Source organism: Phaenicophaeus curvirostris, chromosome 6 (assembly GCF_032191515.1).
Source record: "Phaenicophaeus curvirostris isolate KB17595 chromosome 6, BPBGC_Pcur_1.0, whole genome shotgun sequence".
In the NCBI taxonomy this organism is placed as follows: Eukaryota; Metazoa; Chordata; class Aves; order Cuculiformes; family Cuculidae; genus Phaenicophaeus; species Phaenicophaeus curvirostris.
This window is the reverse complement of record NC_091397.1, coordinates 2,893,874-2,906,433: the sequence shown is the minus strand read 5'-3', so window position 1 is coordinate 2,906,433 and position 12,560 is coordinate 2,893,874. Positions and strand designations below refer to the sequence as shown.

The following is a 12,560-nucleotide window of genomic DNA, read 5'->3' as shown; positions in this document are numbered from 1 at the left end:
GAGGTAGATCTTTGCTCTCCTGATATTGCTAGAAGTAATTAAGCAAAGCAATGCATATTCAGCTCAGACCAAAGGATGGATTTACTAGCTGTACCTTCATCCAAAAACCACTAAATCACTAAACCATTTGCATGGTTTAGTGTTTGATAGGAACGGTTGGACTCGATGATCCGGTGGGTCTCTTCCAACCTGGTTATTCTATCATTCTATGATCTCCATCTTCAAATATGTTTCATAAAGCAAGATTTACCTCAGCATAGTAACACTGACGTAGACATAACCTCACCCTTCCTTCCACTGCTAAAAATTTTCTCCACTTTCTGCTGAATACCAGCATTCCCAAGTCCACTTCTCTTTAGCTTAAGGTTTAGGACTTACCTGGAGTCTTGTCAGGTTCTGAGGAGGAAACAAAGCTCTAAGCAGGGTAAGAAAAAGCCGATTCCTACTGAGGTGACAGAAGGGGGAAGGTGGAAAAGGGGATCAGAGGACGTGGGGAGACCATGTTGGTTTTGGTTCTCCCCACTTTTCCCTCCAGGAAAATAAAACAGAAACCTCAGCGATGGCAGGGATGTGCAGCAGAAGCTGCCCGCAAGTCCTCCAGCAGTGGCTTTGCTGCTCACGGTTAGGCTGTGCCGCCCCACCTCCCCACCCCTCCTCTGGCTTCTCCTCCTCCAGTCAAATTGCTGACATGCTTTGCTTTCCCTCTGCAGTCCAGCTCCAAAATAGCTCTGGGTGTCATTTACCGGGGAGATTAAATTTCCTGCAGGAGAGAGAGGCAAAAGGGCATCATTTTAGGGACTCACTGGGACAGTCCAGCAGTGGTGGAGAGCAGGGAATCATCAGAAGTGTGTTTGTTTAGTGGTGTGGGGCACAGGCTGCAGTGACAGAGTGGGTCAGAACCGTTCCTCAAGAGCCCAGCCCAAGGCCAAGTGATAAATGTGACAGGAGGACTCAGGAACAGGGAGCTGCCAACTTATCAGCATTGCTCACTAGAAAGGAATTCTTTTCCAAAGGCATCAGATCAATAGTGTGTTTATTTATAATCTCCCAGGCAAGAGGCGTTACAATGGGGAATAAACGGCAAGTTAACAAACCTAAGCATCTCCCTTTCTTGACCTAAGCCTAACTTTCCTTTTCTTGACCCAAGCCTAACTCTCCCTACTTTTGTGTCACATGAAGCTGAAGTCTCTGCAAAAATGGCACAAGCTGCACATACATCTTAGAGGCTCAAGATCATCTTTTCAATATTTACCAGTAAAATGCATATTTTTTTTTAATGATTTCCTCACCAGAATTCACACCGACTGTTTATTAGCAACCAAAGTATTTTGAACTTAAAAGTTATTTCTGCTAACAATAAAGGAATGATAGAGGAGAGAGAGGAATAGAATCCACCAGGCTCTCCACAACCACTTTACCTCTGTGCGGCTATCAGGAGTCAACGAGGAGATATGCTTATTTTTGGTAGTAAACAAAGCAGATAACACGCTGCATAGTCCAAGGGTTTGGATCAACTGGTGATGAAACAGTATGTTGTGTTTACTCATGTTCCAGGGCACAAAAACACCAGCAGGGCAGTAAAAGGGAGTTTTATTTAGGGTTTTGAAAGCTGAAAAGAGTCACAGGGACCAAAGGGTGGGAACTGCAGAAGCTGCAGTGTCCTATATTGTCAAGGAACAGGAGTGGCAGTTTCTGCCTCATACACTGTAGGAATCTCAATGCTTGAAGCTCTAAGTTTTGCATTGGGTTCACAGGGCATGTGGCTACTGAAAACTAAAAAGTTGAAGACATCCAGCATAGTCCAAGTGCTGGTGGGATCTCCCTGAAAGCAGAGCTCAAGGAGAAGGTGTCAAGGATGAAAAGCAAGAAGATCATGGAATTATAGAATTAGTTATGTTGGAAGAGACCTCTAAGATCATCGAGTCCAACCATCAGCCCAACACCACTGTGCCTACCAAATCATGTTCCCAAGTGCCATGTCTACATGGCACTTTTGAACACTCCCAAGGATGGTGACTCCACCACTTCCCTGGACAGCCTGTTCCAGTAATGGACAACCCTTTCACGGAAGAAATTCTTCCTAATATCCAACCAAAACCTCCCTTGATGCATCTTGAGGCCATTTCCTCTTGTCCTAAATAAGGAGGATCCCATTAAGTTAGTGCAAAGGGATGATCAAGGATAAGAAAGCCGGTTAGCAGGAGACACTGAAGCTGTCCTAGGGCTCGTTTCTCTACAGGGAAGAAATTGGGCAGTGGTTAGGTCTAGAAGCAGATCACGTTTCATCCCACGCAGTGAGCTTGCTGAGAGCAGGGCTGTCATCTACTGGACCGACCCAAGGATGGAAGAGAAAAAACCACAGCAAGCATGAAACACACCATCATCTTCCAAAGGGGGAACAGAAAGGGTAGTGTTGACTTGTGACTCTGATGATGGGTCCGCCCCTAAAAACTAACTATGCCACCCACCAGTGATGAAACCTGAGACACAGCAGAAAGGCTGCAAACTACTGCCTCCTGCTCCCTACTCCTTTAAAGTCAGAATAGTCAGAATTTACCCACTGGGGCAAAACCAATTGTAAAGTTGTAGGATTGAGGGGGGAAAAAAAAGTGACTTCTGAACTGTCAGTGAATGGGCTAAGTAAATTTATGTTTAGGGGCAGATTTGTGAAAATCACCTCCCCCCTTTTAAAGATACTGGCCGTTCTGTGTGGTTCTTACCCCTGCTTTGAAGATGGTTTAAAGTTTTAGCTGGTGGGGCAGGAACAGACACCTACCAACAAACTTATACCTACCTCCCAAAGACACGGAAAGGGAATGAAACTCAGCACATCTTTAAGTCACAGAACGGTTGGGTTTGGGACCTTAAAGATCATCCAGTTCCAACCCCTCTGCCATGAGTAGAGACACCTCCCACTGGATCAGGTTGCTCAAAGCCTCACAAAGCCTGGCCGTGAACATCTCCAGGGATGGGGAATCCATGACTTCCCTGGGCAACCTGTAGCAGTTCCTCACCACCCTCACAGGAAAACATTTCTTCCTAATATCTAATCTAAATCTCCCCTCTTTCATCTTAAAATCATTCTGCCTCATCCCTCCCCAATAAAGAGCCCCTCCTCAGTCTCCTGTAGGCCCCCTTTAAGTACTAGAAGGATCAACACAACTCAATTTCTGAACAGGATAATTACGTGAACATAAAAATAAATTGTTTCCTATGAAGTCCTGATTTGCACTTCAAGGTTAACCCCCAACCTGGAACTCAGATAAAGCAGTGCCCCATTTGGAGCAAACAAAAGCAAATAAATATTCTCTCACCCTCTATGAAGCAACCTTGTTTATGCTTCCCTGCCCTGTGAGACCTGGCTAACTGTGGAGGGGAACAATTTCCAGGGGCACAAGGTGGATTCTTACAGGATTAAATGAGCTAACAGTGTCTTCCACTCCACACGTTGCTGTCCTCAAGGAGGAGCTCAGAAACAACAGTTAAAGCTCTCCCCCATTTTCTGTAGTGTATATAATGGGTCAGCTGTACATGCAAGAACCACAAAGCCAGGTCCATCTTTACCACTATCACAATTAGCAGCTCAATGACTATCGGTAACTGCTGGACCTACGTGGCTGATGCTTCTCCGAAAAACATAAATACCAGCAAAATTCTCCACCATACATTTAGAGGTAAATATCCAACCCAGCACAGGCTCTGCTGCCAGAACCCTGCAGAAGGATTAGGTAATTAACATACTATAATCACTATTTAGAGATGCTAATTGTAAAACAAATGCAGCTGCACCATCTCCACTTGGCCACCCCCTAATGATGATACAAAAGCCTCTGCCTGGCTTCCAAACCGTGACCCCTGATCCTGTTCATCTCTGAAATGAAGGCACATTTTTTGGAAAGGCATCCAGAGGTGCAGCTTGTTTCCGTGGTTTATCTGGTGTCTTTCAGAGACACGGACAAGAAATATTTTCTTGTTTTGTCTTCAGACAGGGAGTGAGACATGTGGAAGCTGGTGTTTATTTTTAGGAAGGCTTTTAAATGTACCTTGGCCAACAAATTTGTGCAATTCTTTTACCCCAGGAGGATGATCCCTCCTATGGGCTGAGGAGAAAGTGTCCAAACTGAGTTTAATGCCCAAGCATATTGTAACGTGTTTACCTAATGCAAAAGAGGACACTTGTCTGGATAACCCCCAACTCAGCATAATATCATAGAGCATAGAATCACTAGGTTGGAAAAGGTCTTTGAGATCACCAAATCCAACTGTATCTGTCCACTACTAAACCACGTCCCCAAGCACTTTATCTACCCATCTACTCGTATTTTAAATACCTCCAGGGATGGGGACTCCATCACCTCCCTGGGCAGCCTCTGACACTGCCTGAGAACCATTTCAGTGAAGAACTTTTTCCTGATGTCTAACCTGAACCTTCCCTGGTGCAATTCAAGGCCATTTCCTCTCATCCTATCACTTGTCACTTGGGAGGAGAGACCAACACCCACCTCACTACAACCTCATTTCAGGCAGTTGTGGACAGTGATAAGGTCTCCCCTCAGCCACCTCTTCTCCAGGCTAAACAACCCCAGTTCCTTCAGAGGCTCCACATAAAACTTATTCTCCAGCTTCTTCACCAGCTTTGTTGCCCTTCTCTGAACAAAACCCACCCATCTTACTCAGTCCTAGATCTCCAGTTATTTCTGACAGATCATAGAATCCTAGAACCCAAGAATATCAGGTTGGAAGGGACCTCAAAGATCATCTGGTCCAAATTTCTTTAGCCAAAATCCAACCTTTCTTTGCAAAAAAAAAAAAAAATCTGGGTGACCAAACCCACCTTGCCATAACCTCCTTTCAGGGAGTTGTAGAAAGCGATGAGTTCTCCCCTCAGGCTCCTTTTCCCATGGGTGTCATCAGATTTACAGACTCTTGCAGTCACCTCTGAAATACCTGGGGGGTGACTCTGTGCGCTTTGATGTCCACGCCCATGTGAGCTTGGCTCTTCTACCTTAAACTTTAGGCAAAATTTTTGGAAGTTATCTAGTGGTAGATATTTACACAATTATTTATACAACTATTGGTTGCAGTTACGTCCCAAGAGGATGCACATCCATGCTTAAAAACAAAAGACCATCTGCACAAAGGATTTAGAATCCAAGGAGGGCAACTTCGTTCCCCATTACAGAATTCAGTCCTTAAATTCTCTTCAGCTCGAACCCAGGTCAATCATTTACAAGGTGATTAAGTATCCAGGAAATCTTTCACTTACACACTTATAAATCCAGCTTTTCTTCACAATAGCTGCCAGCAACTGTCCTCAAAATCAAATTTTGAAGTGATTTTGATAAAAATGGAATATAGAATAAAAAAAAAAATCATAGAAAAGCTTGGGTTGGAAGGGATCTTAAACATCATCCAGTTCCAGGCTGATCTAGTGGAAGGTGTCCTTGCCCATGGCAGAGGGGGTGGAAATAGATGGGCTTAAAAGCCTCTTCCAACCCAAACCATTTTATGATTCTATGAAATACACAGAACAGAAGGGATCCTGAAGAACCTCTGAAGAGCAGCGGATGGTGCAGAGAAACACAAGCGTTCACATCAGCGATCCATTTCATTTTTTGACAGCCTACACCTACCTGCTCCGCACACAGACACAGCGTCTATGTGCAATTCCAGAGGACAGAGATTCCATAGACCTAAATTTACTGAGGCTGAAGAGGAGAATCAAGATCACTGACTGCAAAGCACATTGTCTGTCAGTGTCTATTGGGACATTCAGCATAAAGGAGTTCTGCTCCTCCTTGTAGCTTCCAAGTCATATCCCCCCCAAAAGATGTGACACTTGCTAAAGTGATTTGAGAAATAGGTCAAATTCATCAAGACTTCCCCCCTGCCACAGTCAGTAGTGCTGCCTGAAGTGATGGGTACAACTCAGTGAAACTCCTTACTAAGGATTGTCATTAATTTTCAATTATTCGATGCAATTCTACTTTTTCAGAACTCGTCTCTGTGTGACCTTGCATCCAGATCAAAAGATGTTTCTCAGAACCTACGATGACAAATGCCAACCAAAGCTTCTTGTTCTTCTTCCACAGAATTTGCTGAAGCAAGAAACCAGTCTCAAAAAACATGAAGGATTTTAATTATTGTAACTGTGTTAGAGTAAAATGCATAAAATGGCTTTTCAAGGCAGAATTACCAAACCCAAATTCATCTTGCACAGAGAACAGCAGCCAATAAACAGTGTGACTCAAACTAAACAAAATAAGAAGCTGTAACTATTTATTAGGGACACACATACAACACAGTCAATTATTTAAATAAAAGGAACCTATCACGTACATAAAAATACTGGAAAATGACACTGGCCATGATTTGTTACAGGATTCTCAGATTTCTGAGACTTTCGTACATGTAACGCAAACCTTATGATCTCTTTTTGCCTGTTGTACCTTTTGCTTCATAGAAACCCCGTGTTAGTGCACAGCTTGCCTGAAGTGACTTCACACAAGTGAACAGGCCCACGCTCCAGGCATCCCAGGAAAAACAACGGACAGGAAAACAAAAGGAAAAGCATCTGCAATTCCACGTTCAGGTGTGCCGACGCCCTGCGATATCAAAGTACATCCCAACGAGATCCGTGCAGACTAATCATAAGAATGTTACACAAGAGGTAGAAGTAAGATTTTTGCAGCGTTCAAACATCCACAGTTGGTTTACAGCAATATTTAAATAAGCCTAAAGTGATTAATGATTAAAATCTTGTATAATAGAGGGTTTTTTTAAGCTAACTTCTATGTTTCACATATTTCTGTTGGGCTCTACTGAATGGATCAACTCATTCCCTTCAGGAATATTTCACTAGCAGTGTAAAATTTGCTATTTTAAGTAAATGAGTTTGACCAACATATAAAAAGATATAGCTCACACCAAACAGTATATTAAAATAGAGACACTATTAATCTTTGTATATCTGTCATAAAAAATAAAAGGAAACTTATTTTTCCCATCTATATTGGAAATAGCCTAATTTTGTGAAAAAAACCTACGCCCATTAAGCTATTACTGTGCATAAACAGGTTTTAAATTGGTTGTATTTCATACAGTAAAAAATGTAAAGCAATCTTCGTCTGGCAATGATTTTAAGCTGACTGATTTATTCTTTCTTTCTCTAACAAGCTTTTACACAATATATGCAGAGATTTTCCTTTTCAAAGCTCATATGGAAAACAAGCAGAAGATTTATAGCTCCAGTTCCTTAATTTTTTTTCAAAGTCGCTCCTAACCTGATACATTTCCAAACTCTAACAGCACAGACTACATACATTAAAAGCATCTTATTTTTTTGCACCTTTGATTATAGTATTGCTAATGAAGAAAAAAATGAGGATCTTCCATTCTATATGACTGATAAAAGTGATAGGCAAATGTATTATTTTGTAAAAAACAAATCAGAAAGCACAATGTACCAAAAAAATAACAGGCGTCCGATTATTATAGTATGCTCTACAAAATAAAGTGCTCGTGAGCAAGATGGATAAACTGCACAGGAAACAAATCAAGGTCCCAGTAGGGTTAAGGCTACACTTGTATCAAAGGAGATCAGGATAAAACAAGGTGCAAAATTCCCAGAAACCCAGCAATTCCATTCAGACTGAGCTTCTGCAGTCAGCACGTTCCTCAGGTTTTAAAAGAAGCAAAATTATCCTGCTAATTGCATGTTGTCAGTGTAGTGAGAAACCTTATGAAAAGGTTGGGAATGCATCCTTTGGGAGTTTCTGGATAACAAATGGTCAAGGTGAACTACGCTTCTATGTACAAAGAGCCTCCCTAACTTGAGATACCATGACAGCAAAGCAACAAAACCAGACAAAGATAAAGTTCCAGTACAGCTGCCAGCTCCACTGGAAGTAGGACTGCACCCCTCTCCTCAGACTAAAACAAAAACATATTTTAAAGTCAATTGCTCTCATATATTCACTGATGCGAACTCTGTGTGATTCCACATGCACTATTCCCTGTCCTCCTTCAACAGAATGTACAAGCTTGAAGAATTACATCGTTGGGAACTCAAGCTTTTCCACTTCAATGACTCTAATGGGAAAAAAGAAAACCTACGGGAGACTGTGGCCATAAAGTAGAGCTGTAAAAGTGAATTTTAAAGTGAGATCATGTACACTGTCAAAGCAACGAACAAAAAAACCAAATCACACTTTTTGGGTCACTCCAACATGCAGCATTTTGACACCACAGCTCCCAGGTAGAAAAGTGTGAGGGAAGGGAAAAATCAGTTTTCAGAGCAGGGAATAATATGACTTCAAAAAAAAAAAAAACCCAGAAAAATACATATAGGCCTTAAGGTCTGTTTGTTGCATAACCTTTACAGCATTTAAACAAAAAACATCCAACTTCCTACATAATTAGAGCTATAACCCGATGGAAATTGTGTATCTGAACACCTTACTGAGAAAAGTTAAATACTGTCACTTGAGGAAGAGCAGATTTAAAAAACAAACTGTTCAATGGAAGTTTTATGCCACGCGCTCCTAAGTCTAGGAAAGCTGAGCCTAAATCCTTTTTCATTCTCTCTTACAGGCAGCAGCTGAGAGGTGGGAATTTTGATCCAAGAGGAAGGACCATGTCCTGTTGGTTTGAATCAGCTGTTCAAGCCCTGTTCTATCCCCACAGGCTGGTTCGCGGCTTGATTCCGTATGATTAAAACATACAAAGGTGGAAGGATGGCTACCAGACCAGGACAAGAACAAGCCAACTCTGCTACAGCCTCAGCAGCTGAACCCTGGCAACACCTACAAGCAGCAGGCAGGGAAAAGGGAAACAGTTTAAGGAAAGAAAGAGTCCTGGCCCCTTAGGCTCACACCCCTCTGACCACAGGCACTGGAGGGAAGAGTAATCCTGTCCAGCAATCCTTCTTTATTTCTCCAAGGATAATGGGAGAAGGCCTAGACAGCAGATGAAACAGAATTCCAGGAAGCTATGCTCATGGTCATTTCTGTAAGAGTGCATAGGATTGAAGCTAGAAAGCTTTCCACAAGACTTTGAGTATCTCCACACTCCTCTGAAAAGGCGGTAAAGGCTGAAAGGCCAGCCTTCATTGATAAAGGCTCCCACTCACAATCCTCACCATCTTCTACTCATTTACTTTACCGAAGAGAAAAGTAAGGAATAGTAAGAGGAGACTTACTACGAATACTAGAGCATCAGGTTCCAAACTGTAAGGCAAATAATTTCTGAATTATACGTTTCCAGGTATGGACAAACAGATCATCAGCAGTGGTAAATACCAAGAGCAAAGACAAAAATTCAATCTGGGAATGAAAAAAAACCAAACCACAAAACAATAGCAGTAGTCATACACACACTCATGAGAAGGCCACAACAAGACAAGCACCACAAACATAGAAAATCTCCCTGCAGGCTTTTCTAATAAAATTAAGGACAAACTAGTACCGATTTCTTAGCTTTAGTTTATATAGATACCATCAGACTAACTTAATTGCCAGAGAGATCCCATGGGTATCTAAGACTAGCAGAAATACCAAAACTATAAGCAGAAAAATAAAGTTCTCGCTCTGATGCTGGCCTCTCTTCTGAGAATCAATAAGGCTGAACCACCAGAAGCCTCTAGTTATTTATACAGAATACAGAAATAATTGTAAATCTTAAGTCTTTGTTGTATTGGACAACCCCAACTTGGGATTTCAAAGCATTAAAGACTCGCTACCAACTATCAAAACATGGACCCTGATAATAATCTTGACTTGAGAAGGGACTTTAAGAATCCTGTTCTCTTGAAATGCAGCAATATCACATCACTGTGACCATCACTGGCTACAACTCTGCCATCTTCCTTCAGCTCGTTTAAAATTTTAAATGCATAAATCAAAACAAAACCATAGAGAACAGGTAAACCTCAACAAAGCTGGGTGGGGAAGAGAAGGAAGGAATAAACTCATTTTTACCCAATTGTTCCACAAATCAGGGTGTGTGTGTGTGCGCGCGCGTGTGGAGGGGGGTAGAATTTCAAAAAAATCAAACCCAGCTCCAAAACAAAAACAATTCTCTGCCATAAATGTGACCTAACATCTCAACTCTGCCTCCACCAATGTCAGTAAAACGTGAATACGATGAGTCCCTAAACCCAGAAGCATTACACTTACTCATGCCAAAACATCAGTGCATATGTAGAGAATTTGTATTAATTTGTTGTTGCCAAATTAAGGCAACTAGGCAGCTAGAAAAAAATTGACTGTAACCAAGCTTCTGCAAGTCCAGGTGGTTAATTTACAAAATACAGTGGGTTTTTTCCCCCTGAAATATAAAAGGGTGTGTAACAAAGTAAAAGAACTGAAACATTACGAAAGGACTTTTGTCTTTATAGGTCTAACACTGTCTATAATCAAATCAATTAAAGAAATGGACACAAAATCATTTTGCTATGAAGGCCCCGAGTTTTTATGAAGAAAACAGAGCAAGGCAAAGTGCAATACGAGCGCGTGCTGGTCATGTCTGTCGAGCACAGCAAGTAAAATGGGAAACAAACACATTTGACCTGCAGTGACTCTCCACAGCCATGGTGCCTTACGCTTGCTAAGGAGCCTGTAATTGGACCATCTAAGAGAGTGCAAGAACATGAACAGCACAGGCTAATTGTCAGCTATGGCCAAACGCCATTTCAATTGAAAACAGAAGTGAACGCACGGCTATTGACCATTTTTGAAAAATGAGACTGTTAAAGGCACATTAACTATGTTACGAACCAATTAAGAACACATTCCTTCACGATAATAACACACAGGTAATACACCAAGGACCGACTACACCCTATACATTCACCACTACAAAACAATCCTGCAGGACTACAACTGCTCTGTAAACAGAAAAGCTGATCAAGACTCATTCTGATCTCCTGACAACACAGTAACCATAATTAAAAAACCAAAACCCTAGTCATTAACTGAAATACTGCAGACTCTACTCTTTAAACCGTGGAGTGCAGTTAATCAGTTTCACAAACACAAATTTAACCACTTTAAAACAGTTTGTGCAAATAAACCGCATGTGCACGCAGAGGAAACACTCGCAACAAATAACCCTCTTCATTACTCGATTTTAGGATAAGGCTGAAAATATTCTTTTAAGTTGAACTCACTTTCCTTAGGGGGGAAAAAAACCCAAACCATCTTGCTAAACTAAGATTGTGATTTGTGTCAACTTTCTTTTAAGCTTCATTCAGCGGATTGTAATGAAGCTGGTGTAATTTCTGCCTACAACATTCTGTAGCTACGGCCTCATTACAGCTAACGATGGCACTACTGAGACCACATCAGCTCAAAAAACATTCACAGATCCAAAACTACAGAACTGCATCTGGAATATCTTGCAAGTACACAGATAAGGATACAATTATATATTTACCCACAAATGTAAAGTTCAACACCATGGAACATAAAACCTGTCATTTCTGCCTTTCACACATTGCTTATATCCCCAATACAATTAACTTCTAAAGTAAGAACTGCTCTCCAAAGCCATTAATACAGTGATAACAATCTTACGTTGTATTTTCATACGTGTTAAAGAGATCGTGTAACAGTAAGACAGTTGCTAAAGCATTGAAATATTTCTAGGTGCCCTAAGAACAAAACTTGAATTACTCATTCTTTTCTAATTCTCACCCTGAACATTCACACCAACACATAACACCTCTGATTGTCTAAGCCACAGAACAGAGACTAGTTAACAGCAATTAAACACATTAAATCTTCCGTGCGAAAAATTAATCAGTTAAACAGCTTTGGTAACCTAGTATATAGTTAGCTTTGTGTAAATATTTTGCAAACATCCCTTCCCCCCAAAAATCCCTATATACCATATCTTTTATATAATAATATACATATTTCCTGAGTAAATCGTTAAATTTGATTATTCGGAAGATTTGGCAAAATATCTGACTTTATATTATTAAAATAGAATTTTAAATAAACATTCAATAAACACGTTAAAATAAATATGGAATGTTTCTGAAAATTATAGTACCGTGAGCTTACGCTAATAACAAACAATAATTCTCTAATTAAGTGCATACTATGTTATATAGGTACTGGGTTTTAGCCCATTGAGGAATCAATAAATCTAATTTCTAATCCTGAGTGACAAGTTTTTAATCACCTGCTAACACGTCCTTCAATGCAGCACGTACCGCAAATCTACAAAATCCTTATTTATGTTTTTGAAAGTAAACTTTTAAATGGATTATGCTATAGAAAAGCTCAGTTTACACTGGTTTAGCTAGAAACCGCATCAACAGCGCAACTGCTGAAGCATCTCACGCAACCAACATCAAACACTGACTATTCTTGTCAAACTTCACGATAACCTGAATGACCCGGGTCCCCGTCACAAGAACGCTACAGGAGTGTGGATTGCTCTGTACGTAGCGACTGGACACCAACTACTCAGTGATCACTTTGGCACTTAAAAGAACTATATAATGGTGCAAAAAAAGCCCTGAACAAGTATGAAACACCTTTCAAACAGATTAA

General features: G+C 41.0%; 2 protein-coding genes across 2 annotated transcripts in view; one reads left to right on the top strand and one right to left on the bottom strand.

The window, feature by feature from the left end:
• Positions 1-607, bottom strand: part of OBSCN (obscurin, cytoskeletal calmodulin and titin-interacting RhoGEF) — a 202,336-nt gene extending 201,729 nt beyond the window's left edge. The window contains exon 1 of the mRNA XM_069859115.1: positions 379-607. The gene's annotated coding sequence lies outside the window, so the exon portion shown is untranslated. The remainder of the gene's footprint in view (positions 1-378) is intronic.
• C6H1orf35 (chromosome 6 C1orf35 homolog) overlaps positions 1-12,560 on the top strand; it is a 404,048-nt gene that overhangs the window by 273,508 nt on the left and 117,980 nt on the right. The gene's annotated exons all lie outside the window — the stretch shown is intronic.